The sequence below is a fragment of the Hordeum vulgare genome, chromosome 6H (assembly GCF_904849725.1).
Source record: "Hordeum vulgare subsp. vulgare chromosome 6H, MorexV3_pseudomolecules_assembly, whole genome shotgun sequence".
Classification (NCBI taxonomy): Eukaryota; Viridiplantae; Streptophyta; class Magnoliopsida; order Poales; family Poaceae; genus Hordeum; species Hordeum vulgare.
The window spans coordinates 17,359,468-17,370,811 of NC_058523.1; the positions used below are offsets into that span (position 1 = coordinate 17,359,468).

An 11,344-nucleotide genomic window follows, 5' to 3' on the forward strand; every position below is an offset into this window, starting at 1 on the left:
TTTCAGAATCCACTCCATCTCCTGTGCTGGTACTACAATCCATAACACTCAATGGGACCTTGAGATATACCTAAAGGCCTAAAACCCCTACCTCATACTTAATACTCCTTCCATTCCTAAATATTTGTCTTTCTAAAGTATATAGACATAATTTAGAGTTTAAGTTCACTCATTTTGCTCCGTATGTAGTCCATAGTTGAAGCTCTAAAAATACAAATATTTAGGAACGAAGGGTGTACTAATGATGTGACATGCATCCTATGACAAAAGGAACATGCAGAATAGAAGCATGGTGGTGAGTGGAACTGGGAAAGGCAACAAGGGAGCGTGTACCTATACAAGGGGGATGCTGCCATGCAACAATCCCTTGGCTCACTCATGGTCTGCTGCATCGAGCAATGCAAGTGGATACTCTGACCGTTTGAATGCAACGAACTTTAAGAATTTAATGTATCCGTCAAGCACTTCTCAAGGCGGAGCTCCTGGTCAATCACCTCAATTGAAGGCATCGTCGATGAGACTGTCAACTCCATCTTCAGTTGCCTCTATCCCTGCTGCATCCTCACCTTTAATTTGATTATGATGAAGAACAGTGGTCTCCAGCAACAACAAGCAAAAGCTCTGCAGGCTCTCCCCATCCCAAATCATCAGTCACAAAGCATGAGTTCGTCGAAGATTGGGCACTCCCTTACTAATCTTTCTACTGGAGGAGAAGGGGACCTATCTCGATCTTCAAATGCTCCTGTTGCTTCTGGTTCGCCATCTAATTCAGTCTCCAAAAGTACTGGTGGTAGCCCACCTGCATCTGGAAGTGCGAAGGGTGGCCAACCAGTTGTCCAATTGTCATCGCCTCAACAACATGCAGCCAAGAACTCTCCTTCGACTTCTGGATCCAAGTCAGCCTCCACAAATCACTACAGCAGTATGCCTATGCCATCTATCCTTGGTCAGCAGCCAAACATGGCTCACTCTGGCGGTAAGCAGCAGTCGCATGGACCCTCATTGAAGCAACATCAACCATTCTCGCAAGGCCACTTCTTCATCTCCAATGCGTTCGCACCACCACAAGGTCCGCCTCAGCATGTAAATGCTAGAGTTGGTGTTGTCCTCTACCAAAAGCGCTCGACTGACAAGACGCGGCAACAGCAACAGCAGAATGTTGTATCTGGTTCGTCTGCTATGCTCTCTCTTGGTTCCATGTCAATGTCCACAGCTGCGATTCCAGCTAATGCAGGGAAGGCAGCTGGCAGTAACATGAAGGCCAATCTTCATCCAGCTGTTGGTGATTACCCTCACTAACATGGTCAATACAATAGTCATTTACAAAATATTTTGGGGATGGATGCCAAACAGTACAGAGGCATAACAACTCATCTGCTTAAAACTGGATTAAACAAATGGAATTTGTACAGACATGATGGGTTGTGCCTGATTTTTACAAGATATAGCGGAAATCGATCACCTGGTTCACGGGGCCGTAGCTACCAATCCTCCGGTGTTCTGTAATCCTGCACGGGATGCAAAACTGCCGCTTAGACTCCTCATCCATGCCCTGAGTATCCATTTCCCCATTCTATACTATACATGCTTCATAACCAACATTGGGGCATTTACTAAAAAAGATTATGCAGCAAAGAATGGTAGAAGAAAACAGCATAGGGATTGTACGTAGTATACATAAAAAAAAAAGAAAGCAAGGATAGAGATAAGATGTACAACTGAAGATGAACAAAAAAGGAGTTGTTGCAGGTAGCTGTCCATGGACAGGTTCAGTATTTGCAACTAAACATCGAAAGAGAAGGTTGCAGGGGTGGTGGAACTCACCTGGGCCTCGATGGCATGCCACAGGCTGCTGGCAGCAGAGCAAGCAACGCGGGCGCGATGGCGTTGTGCGGGGACCCGAGGACCGTGGATGCCCGACTTCCTGCTGCTTCCCAGCGCTCGAGTGTAGGGGGTGAAGCTAATGACACCACTATCTCTATAAGAAAAAAAGAAAAGAAAAGAAAAAAAACAGCCTTAAAACATGCAAAAGAGTGTCATCATGATGTGCAAGGAGTTGGGTACTGATATGACAAGGGGGCAGAGTAATTTGGTAGTAAAAATTGATTCCAGAATCATGATTGCCATTGAGCATCAATATCAGACTTCTACTGCTGAACATGGGGAGGTGACCAATATCTTGATTTCTATTAGCAAGTACTCTGTATGAAGCAAACTGGATGCGATAAACAAGCATTAGATTGTTAATCATTTTAAAACCTAAACAAAACTACACTGGCACGCCTGCAAATGAAAGCATGTTCAGTGATAGTGAACATGCATATATAAATAAAATGATAGTAGCATGCAAATGAAACTATGCTTGGTGGTGGTAGTAGTACCGGGTGATCCTGTTGTCGGTGCATACTGAACTCACTGGCAAAGAGCTGGGAATAGATATGCCTTTTCCTCTGTTTACAGACCTGGACATCAGCATTCTCCATGTTGACACGAAGCAAATACTGGGCATTGAACACCAGTCGACGGTCCAACACACTGGTATCATCTACGCGATGGCTCAGAATTGAAGATACACACAGTCTCGACTCCATAGTTTATAGAACAATAAGCCATATGTTCTGGTAAGGGTTATGAAAAGAGAGAGGGAGAGGTTCTAAAGCAAAGTTTCAGACAACACCTACCGCTTCTCCTCCTGAGAATGCTGCGAAGGCTACAGAGAGGCAACAAAAATACACCATTATTGCTCCACTTCACCGGAAGAGTAGCATACTCATGAAGCCCCATAGAATAAATTACCCAGAAGATGCATATTTTAAGCATGTATATAAGCCATTACAAGAAGCTGGTAATAGATCGAGAGGAAAACTAAGCAAATGCCAAGAACCGATGGGTTTGTTCGCTTTGCTGAGCCCAAAAATATAATCTTGAACCAACCAGGACGGGAACAGGTCCCGGACCCTTTCAACGCCTGACATCAGCTTGCAAACCCTAACCAGCAGCCCACCCTAAGCCGCCAAGGGAAGCAGAACAGAGCAAATCGCCAACTACATCCGACGCCACGAACAGACGGGCGCCGATTCGGCGTCGAATCCCAAAAACCCGCCGCTACGCGCCCCCGCCGGGGGGGGGGCGCCGGGATTGCTTGCGCGCAAGGGACGCGGGGATGAGATTCCGCGAGGGGAGGCGCGGCCGGGCAAGGGCAGGGCGGGTTTGGAATTGGGGCTTATCCGGATCACGGATTTTGTAGGTTTACAGGCTCAACAGTCGGAGGAGGGGAGGCGGCGAGGTCGGAGGTCCGGGGGGAGGGCCATCGGGGAGGGAGAGGAGGGTCGGAGGGGAGGGAGAGGACGTCCGGCGTGCTGCGGGGCGCGGCGGTGGTGGAGAGGCGGAGAGGGTGGCCGACGGGGAGGGAGAGGAGACCCGACGGGGAGGGAGAGGGGTGCGGGGGCGGGCGGCTGCGGACGGTGCGGGGGCGGGCGAGCGAGCGATGCGGGCGGCGGCGGCGCCCGTGCTCGTGTCGATTAGAGGAGGGACGGCGGGGGCGGCTTCCTTCTCTCGCGTGTGCCAGAGGAGGATCGACGGCAACTCGTCCGTGCGGCGGCTACTCGCGTCCATCAACAGGCACGGTGGTGCGTGGTGTGCACGGGTAGATTGGTTAGGATCTGATTGCAATCAGTTTTTTTCCCTTGCGTGGTCGTAGGTAGGACGTGAACTTCCATATTTTTCTCAGCGGTGAAGTATGGTCAGTCAATGTAAATTGCTAAGTGCACACAAAGAACGGGTTAGATCAAGGTTAGCGGTTGGATTGAGTTTAGTGGGTCTAATCATGCGGTGGTAATGGGTCCATGTACATTTATGGGGTACGTTTAGAAAAATTTATGTTCGATCTTTTATTAATAATATAGATAAGCTACAGCCAATTCATTTGCTTTTTAATATCCATAATTGTTGGCAACAAGGCAGGCCGGACAGACTACGACTTGTTCGGACTTTAAGTATGCACCTAAATCACGGCCCTCTCCAATCCCTAGTCTCCCTTAGTGTGTACCGTGTTATGTGCAGCTGAAAGTTGGAGTCGACTGAATTTGCGCGTACAATTTCGTCCAAGACTTGTATATATATTTTTTTCAAGGACATTCTCACGGGAAACATTGAATGCCTAGCACGGATGACGCAGGCATGCCAGGAATTCAACATCAACCTTCAACTTGCGAGTGTATTCATTTAGAACGACACTCATGGTCTCAATGGCATGCCGTCCGTTGCTTGGAGATGGACTCGCGTAGATAAAGGTCGTCGTTTGTCGTCATGATGGCGTCGATCGCGGAGGCACCTGCCAAGGCTGGTACCTCAATCATCTGATCTGAAGATGGACCAGTGGAAGATGGCCGCGACGACACATGTGAGTGCGTCAGATTGGTTTGTGCCCTGGACCCGGTATGTGGCTCGGTCAGGGTCTCCGACTTTAGATGTTAGGCTTAGGTGAGAGGTCTGGGTATTTGGTCCAGCTTGCACCCCTTCATCATATGAATAAGAGTAGCGACAGATGTTGCCAAGATGGCGGATTCAGACATATTGTTGTACTGCTTTGTAAGGTCCTCAAAAATAATCAATAAAATGACCGCATCTGGAGGCCGGGGGTCATCTTCCTTTTCTAAAAAAAATGATCTCAATGGCATGTGGAGTGTTGACTCAAGGCCACACAATGAGAGCACAATAGGAAGCAACAAACTGAACCAAGAAAAATTTACTCCAAGATTTCTATCAGCTGCAACCAGCTCATAAGAAGCACCCATCAAAGCATCTAATTTGCCTTTTAATATCCATACTGATTGACAGACGGGACAGACATGGACTTTTGAAAATTTTAATCGCACATCCAAATCATGGCGTCTTCGTGAGTTAGTCTTTGTGTGAACCATGTGATGTGTATATGTTTTTGTTTTGAGTTTGGTTCATATATATCAGAAACATTGACCGTCTAGCACAGACAAGAAAGGCATTTAATTTTGCACAACATCAGGCAGCACGAAAGGTTATGTACATTTAGAGCAAGTATAATAAAGTTGAGTCAGCTGGCTATAAGAAATAAAATAGTATATCTTTGCTTAATTGGAAGAAAGAGAAGAGAAGACAAAAGGTAAGCGGGCTCTTAGTTAAGAGTCAGTTCTAGCACGTGCTTCTAGGCATTTATAAAAATAAAATATGAACCATATAATTAAAAATAGTACACTCTTCTAACCAACTATTATACATGTCAGCTATAAGATGGACTATTGATGACATGACAATGCCTTATAGCCAACAACTGGCTATACTAACCATGCTCTTAAAAGAAGAACTAGAAGCCAAGCCAACTCACCCAAGGCATACACAACATCTGACTCTAGTAAGAGGGTGCTTGGATCCAAGTGACTAAAACTAGTCTGACTAAAACTAGTCTCTTTAAGATGCTAAGGTTTCAAACACCCCTGACTAAAGAGAGGCTAAAACTAGTCTTGAGGCTAAAATCTTTTAGTCAGGGGTACCCCTACTAAAATGTGCATTAGTCCTCTCTTTCCTCATGTAGCTCCTCAGACGAGTTTTGGATCGGAGGGTTTGCAGGATAATAAATGCTCATTAACTTGATTTTAGTCTCTTTAGTATTTGGATCCAAGCATGGGTGAGGCTAGCAAGTTTTAATCTCACTACTTTTAGTCATGGGACTAAAACCTATCCAAGCACCCTCTAAGTAACGTATTTGATTAATACCCTAACAATTCACTGATTTCGGGGCCCGCGATCATATTCTGTAAAATGATTGATACCACTGGGGCGTTTGGTTTTGTCTATAATTCTTCTTCCGAGTACTTGTTTATTAAATATGTTAGTTTAAGCATCTTATTTAGATCTAACTTACTCTAACGTAAGCTACCTCCCAACCAAACCAAGACTTCTCTATCGTGTTCCACCGAGTCAATGTCTAATATAACATTTAGTGTTGAGAAAGCATAGAACATAAATTTCGTCATGAACGTAGAAAATTGAGTCATAATAACTTTATTATTGACTTAAGACATGTTTCAAACATTCAACGCCAACCTTCAAGTTGCCAGGCAATTCATCCAAAATGATACAGACAAGGACTTGTTTGGATTTGAAGTATACATCTAAATCAATAGCCCTCTCCGACCCTGAGTCTCTCTCAGGGTGTACCATGTTATGTGCAGATGAAAGTAGGAGTCAACTAAATTAGCGCGTACAATTTCTTCCAAGACTTGTATATATATTTTTCAGGGACATTCATACAGTAAATATTCAATGTCTAGCACGGATGACAAAGGCATGGTAGGAATTTCAACATCAACCTTCAACTTGCGAGTCGATTCATTTATTAGAACGACACTGATTGTCTCAATGTTATGTTGAGTGTCGGGTAGGCCACACGGTGAGAGCACAATAGGCTTCGATATTTTTTTTATGAAAAAAACAACTTTCATATTAAACAGTTTCTTGGTTACATTCAGCGCTAAGGCTGTCCTGAAGGTATGACAGAACTGAACCAAGAAGAATTAAACTCTCCAAATCTTCTATTAGCTTCAACCAGCTCATTGGCCAGGACATTGCTATCTCTTTACACCAACCTTGGGAAGCACCCTTCGAAGCATCTCATTTGCTTTTTATTATCCATACTGATTGACAGACCGCACTGACAAGGACTTGTGAGAATTTTAATTGCACATCTAAATCATGGCCTCTTGGAGATGCGCAGACGACAGTTGGAATCTAGTGAATTTACACCTACAATTTTCTACAAGACCTGTATCTAAGTGTTTTCAATTACATTCATATCAAAAACATTGAACGTCTAGCACAGATAACCAAGGCACGCGGAGAATTCAACACCAACCGCAACACCAACGTTCATGAATCATGATTATCCCATTGCTAGGCTCTAATTATGAGCCAAGTCCAGTGGTTTCAGTGAAATATATGAGGGTTTCAAATTAAAAGCACGTTCCATTTCCCCTATAGTAACGATTTGTTATGGAGCGAAAATATTGTGCAGATCAATATTTCTTCAGTGCATGTGCCATACTTTTTCAAAAAAATAAAGTTAAACCTTTGTATTTATTATGAAGAATAGGTTTGACCTGAGTCCTGAATTGAATCTGTAGTTGATAAAAGTTGAAAATGTTTGACTTAGGACAACCTAGAACTTCAAATATTTTGAAAAGGAGGGATTGTAACTCTTGTCGGAAGCCTGCCCTTTGGATCCCGAAACCCCAACCTCCACCTATATAACCAACCCATGTGTCTCCAAGTACAACATACTATTACTTCGCTCACTCGCTACCTACAGTCGCTCATTTTACTAGCAATGGAAGGGGAGGCGAAAGGAAACGGGTGCGCGATCGGCATCGATCTCGGCACGACCTACTCGTGCGTCGGAGTATGGCAGCATGGTCGTGTGGAGATTGTGGCCAACGACCAGGGAAACCGCACCACGCCGTCCTGTGTCGCCTTCACGGACACCGAGAGGCTCATCGGCGAGGGGGCGCATAATCAGGGCGTAAGAAACTCATCCAACACCGTCTTTGGTAAGTACTTATGGCTAGGTGGCGAGTTCCGTCAATTTGATGATATATATGTTAAAGCTACGTGCTCTTGTATTTGTTAAAGCATGGATGAGCGCAAGCTACTCAAGTGCTAATCACTTTACATAGTTTCATAGACCAGACTAGAGTAGCAGTTACTAACAAGATGCATACTCCATGTATATTGTACTGTAGATGTGAAGAGGCTCATCGGCCGGAATTTCACCGACCCGACCGTGCAGAGCGATGCCAAGCATTGGCCTTTTGAAATGACCGGGGGAGATGACGACAAGCCCAAGATCACCGTGAGTTTCCGTGGCATAAAGAAGGAGTTCTCGCCGGAGGAGATCTCGGCCATGGTGCTCCTCAAGATGAAGGAGACAGCCGAGGCCTACCTTGGAACGGCCATCACAGACGCTGTGGTGACCGTCCCAGCCTACTTCAACGGCTCCCAGCGGCAGGCCACCAAGGATGCCGGCGCCATCGCCGGCCTCAATGTCATGCGCATCATCAACGAACCCACGGCGGCGGCCATCGCGTATAGCATGGAACAGAAGTGGAGTGACACAGAGGCCCAGAAGCCGGAGAGGGTTGTGCTCATCTACGACTTGGGCGGTGGAACGCTGGATGTCTCGCTCGTGGTTATCAAGAAAGGTGTGCTGGAGGTCAAGGCTACCACCGGTGATACTCACCTAGGAGGTGAGGATTGGACCAACCATATGGTGGACCATTTCATCAGTGAGTTCAAGAAAAAGAACTCATGCGAGAGGGATATCAGCTGCGACAAGAAGGCACTCCGACGCCTTCGGAACTCGTGCGAGAGGGCCAAGAGGATGCTCTCCTCCCAGACCCACACCGTCGTCGAAGTGGACGCCCTCTTCGAGGGCATCGACTTCTACTCCACCATCACCCGTGCCCGGTTCGAGCAGATGAATGTGGGCTTGTTCAGCAAATGCATGGAGCCCGTCGAGAGGTGCTTGGTGGATGCCAAGATGGACAAGACCAAAGTGGACGAGATTGTGCTCGTCGGGGGCTCCACACGTATCCTCCGTGTACGGCAACTCCTCAGGGACTTCTTTGGTGGAAAGGAGCCCTGCACGGACATCAATGGTGACGAGGCCATTGCACACGGAGCTGCCGTCCAGGCCGCCATCCTCACGGGCGACAAGAAGCATGACATCCTCTTGCATCTCCTGTCGTGCCGCTCTCACAGGGCATAGGGGTCAATGGAGGAGTCATGAGCGTGGTGATCCCTAGGAACACCCCTATCCCCACAACGAGGAAGAAGAACTTCGTCACGATCAAGGACAACCAGACCTCCATGAACTTGGACGTGTACGAGGGTGAGAGGGCCATGGTAAAGGACAACTGCCTGCGTGGAAAGTTCAAGCTTTCTGGCATAGCATTGGCGCCTAAGGGGGTCACCACGGTCGATGTGCTCTTTCACATGGACCAAGACGGGATCTTGAACGTGTCGGCCGAAGAAAAGGAGTCTGGTCAGAAGAACAAGGTCACCATCACCAACGACGTGGGGCGATTCAGCATGGAGGACATCGAGAGAATGGTGCGGGAGGCCGAGGAGTACAAGGCCGTGGATGAGGAGCTCAAGAAAAAGGCACAAGCACGGAACGACATTGAGAGCTACATCTACACTATGCGCAACACAACTATCAAGAAACTCCAGGAGTCTGCTGATGGGGCTACAAAGTGGCTCCAAAACAAGGAGCTTGACACCGCCGAGATTAATGACAAGAAGAAGGAGTTGGAGGCTGCCTACACCAAGCTCTATTTATCTACTATATAATTAAATTTTCAGATGTTTTCCTACTGTGTGATAATCTATATCTATACCTACCTACTAATAAAAGAAAGGAAATACTTCTAATCTATAGTCTGATCAGAAGCACCGCGTCAGACTAATGGACTACCGTCAATTTTAGTCTATAATCCCACGTTCGGTACTTCTTATTTCTTTGGCTGTTTAAAATTGCAGCGTCTCCTTACTAACCATCCGTGTGTGCCGCATAATCACATCCTGTTAATCACTCGCCCGTTCATCCATCCCAAGACCCAATTTTTTTTCTTTTTAGTGGAAACAAATCTATATTTTTATGGAAGCAATTCTTGTAGATACTAGATTTTTTCGAGTACAAGTTCCAATTTAATTTGTTTGTAAGAGTCTGTAACAATGGTAGAAAAGATGTTCTAGCCAACGAATTCTATGGATGCAAATACTGATTTCTTTAGAAGCAAATTCAAAAATTTGTGGAAGCAAATTCCTTTTTATTCGGATGCAGATACCAAATTATTTAGAGGACAAGTTCCAATTATTATTTTTTGAAAGAGTCTATAACAATGAAAAAAATTATGTTTGATGGAAGCATGCATTTGTAATGTTGGAAGAAAGGCGTCTGCATTGAGATTTGACGATGCAAAATTATTTTTCATGTTGGTCAAAAATCTCACCATATATAGAAGTAATATACAGTTAATATGGAAGCTAATTTGCTGGCCAATAGAAGAAAAATGACTTGATATGCTTCCACTAATAGAACATGAATGCATCAGATACACCCGGTTTCACATACTACAGATTTTGAAGCACGGAGAAAGTAATCCGCAAAAAAAACACTGACGAAGCAGTAAAAGGACGGTTAATTAATGCTTCTGATGCGATTTTATAGGAGTTACTAATGGAAAGAAATATTAATTAGTGCATCATCTTTGTAGACCCACATATGTAATCAGACGCTCCATGATGCTTTCATCCAACGATGCAGGACTCGTCTGTTGGGAAGCCAGCATCAGTAGTCTGATTTGTAGTGCTTCCCAAGAAAGAATGAGGGTTTCCTTCGACCAGATTACGGAATCACCTTTTTTTTGTCGGTCGCATCTTCTGGCGCGCACGCCGTTTCTCACGCCGTTTCTGGCGGTGACTGGGACTCCGGCGCCCAATCCACCCCTTGGCTCCCTGTCCAGCTGCAGCATGGCCGTGCTCTCCGTCATGGCCGGTGTTGCAAGGGGGATGGGGCGGGCTGATGGCGATGGATCTAGCCTGTGTTCTTTTAATCTGTAATATGTTGATATGTGTCTTTTTATGTGAACAATTTCAAGTTTGTTTGTCTCTTAGGTATAGCCTGTGTTGCTATATATGTTGTGTAAACTGCGAATATATGATACAAATACAGTAGCCATGTTGTTGAAAATTCTTTTTTTTATTTTTTGGTCCCAAAAATTTAAATTCAAAATTTAAAATAAACTAGTCGTCAACCGGTGCAGATGCACCGGCTAGCCTATTTTAGGTACATGTGCTTAAGTTGAACTTCTATTACTACCACTTATTCGATATAAGTGTCACATTTTTTAACTAACCCCACTTCAAAATTGTGACTCTTATTTTGGATTGGTGGGAGTAACATTTTGCAGTATACATTATTTATTAGAAGTTAGCTACTTTTCCACGAACTGGGGAAAACAGAGAAGACGTAAATATACTTTTGAAAATCAATCTTACAAATATAGTACAAATCAGACCGTAATTATAGATCCTAAAATTAAACATTCTTATAGTGTCCTTGGTAAAACTGAGTCAAATATTTTATGATTGTACCAGATTATGTGACTTGTTGACGCTATTGTAAAGTGTGGAAATAAATTCCACGTGACATAATTTGAAAATTTCGATGAACATGTGGAAAGAATACAGACCTGAGTGCAATACATCGCTGATTTGTGTATTTATATTCCATGGGATTGGTTGGTCTATA

The 11,344-nt window shown here is 44.9% G+C and overlaps 2 pseudogenes; both read left to right on the forward strand.

The window, feature by feature from the left end:
• The first annotated feature begins 274 nt into the window (after nucleotides 1–274).
• Nucleotides 275–1,432, forward strand: LOC123404924 (annotated as a pseudogene).
• A 5,884-nt stretch (nucleotides 1,433–7,316) lies between these two features.
• On the forward strand, nucleotides 7,317–9,441 carry LOC123403054 (annotated as a pseudogene).
• Nucleotides 9,442–11,344: the final 1,903 nt, after the last annotated feature.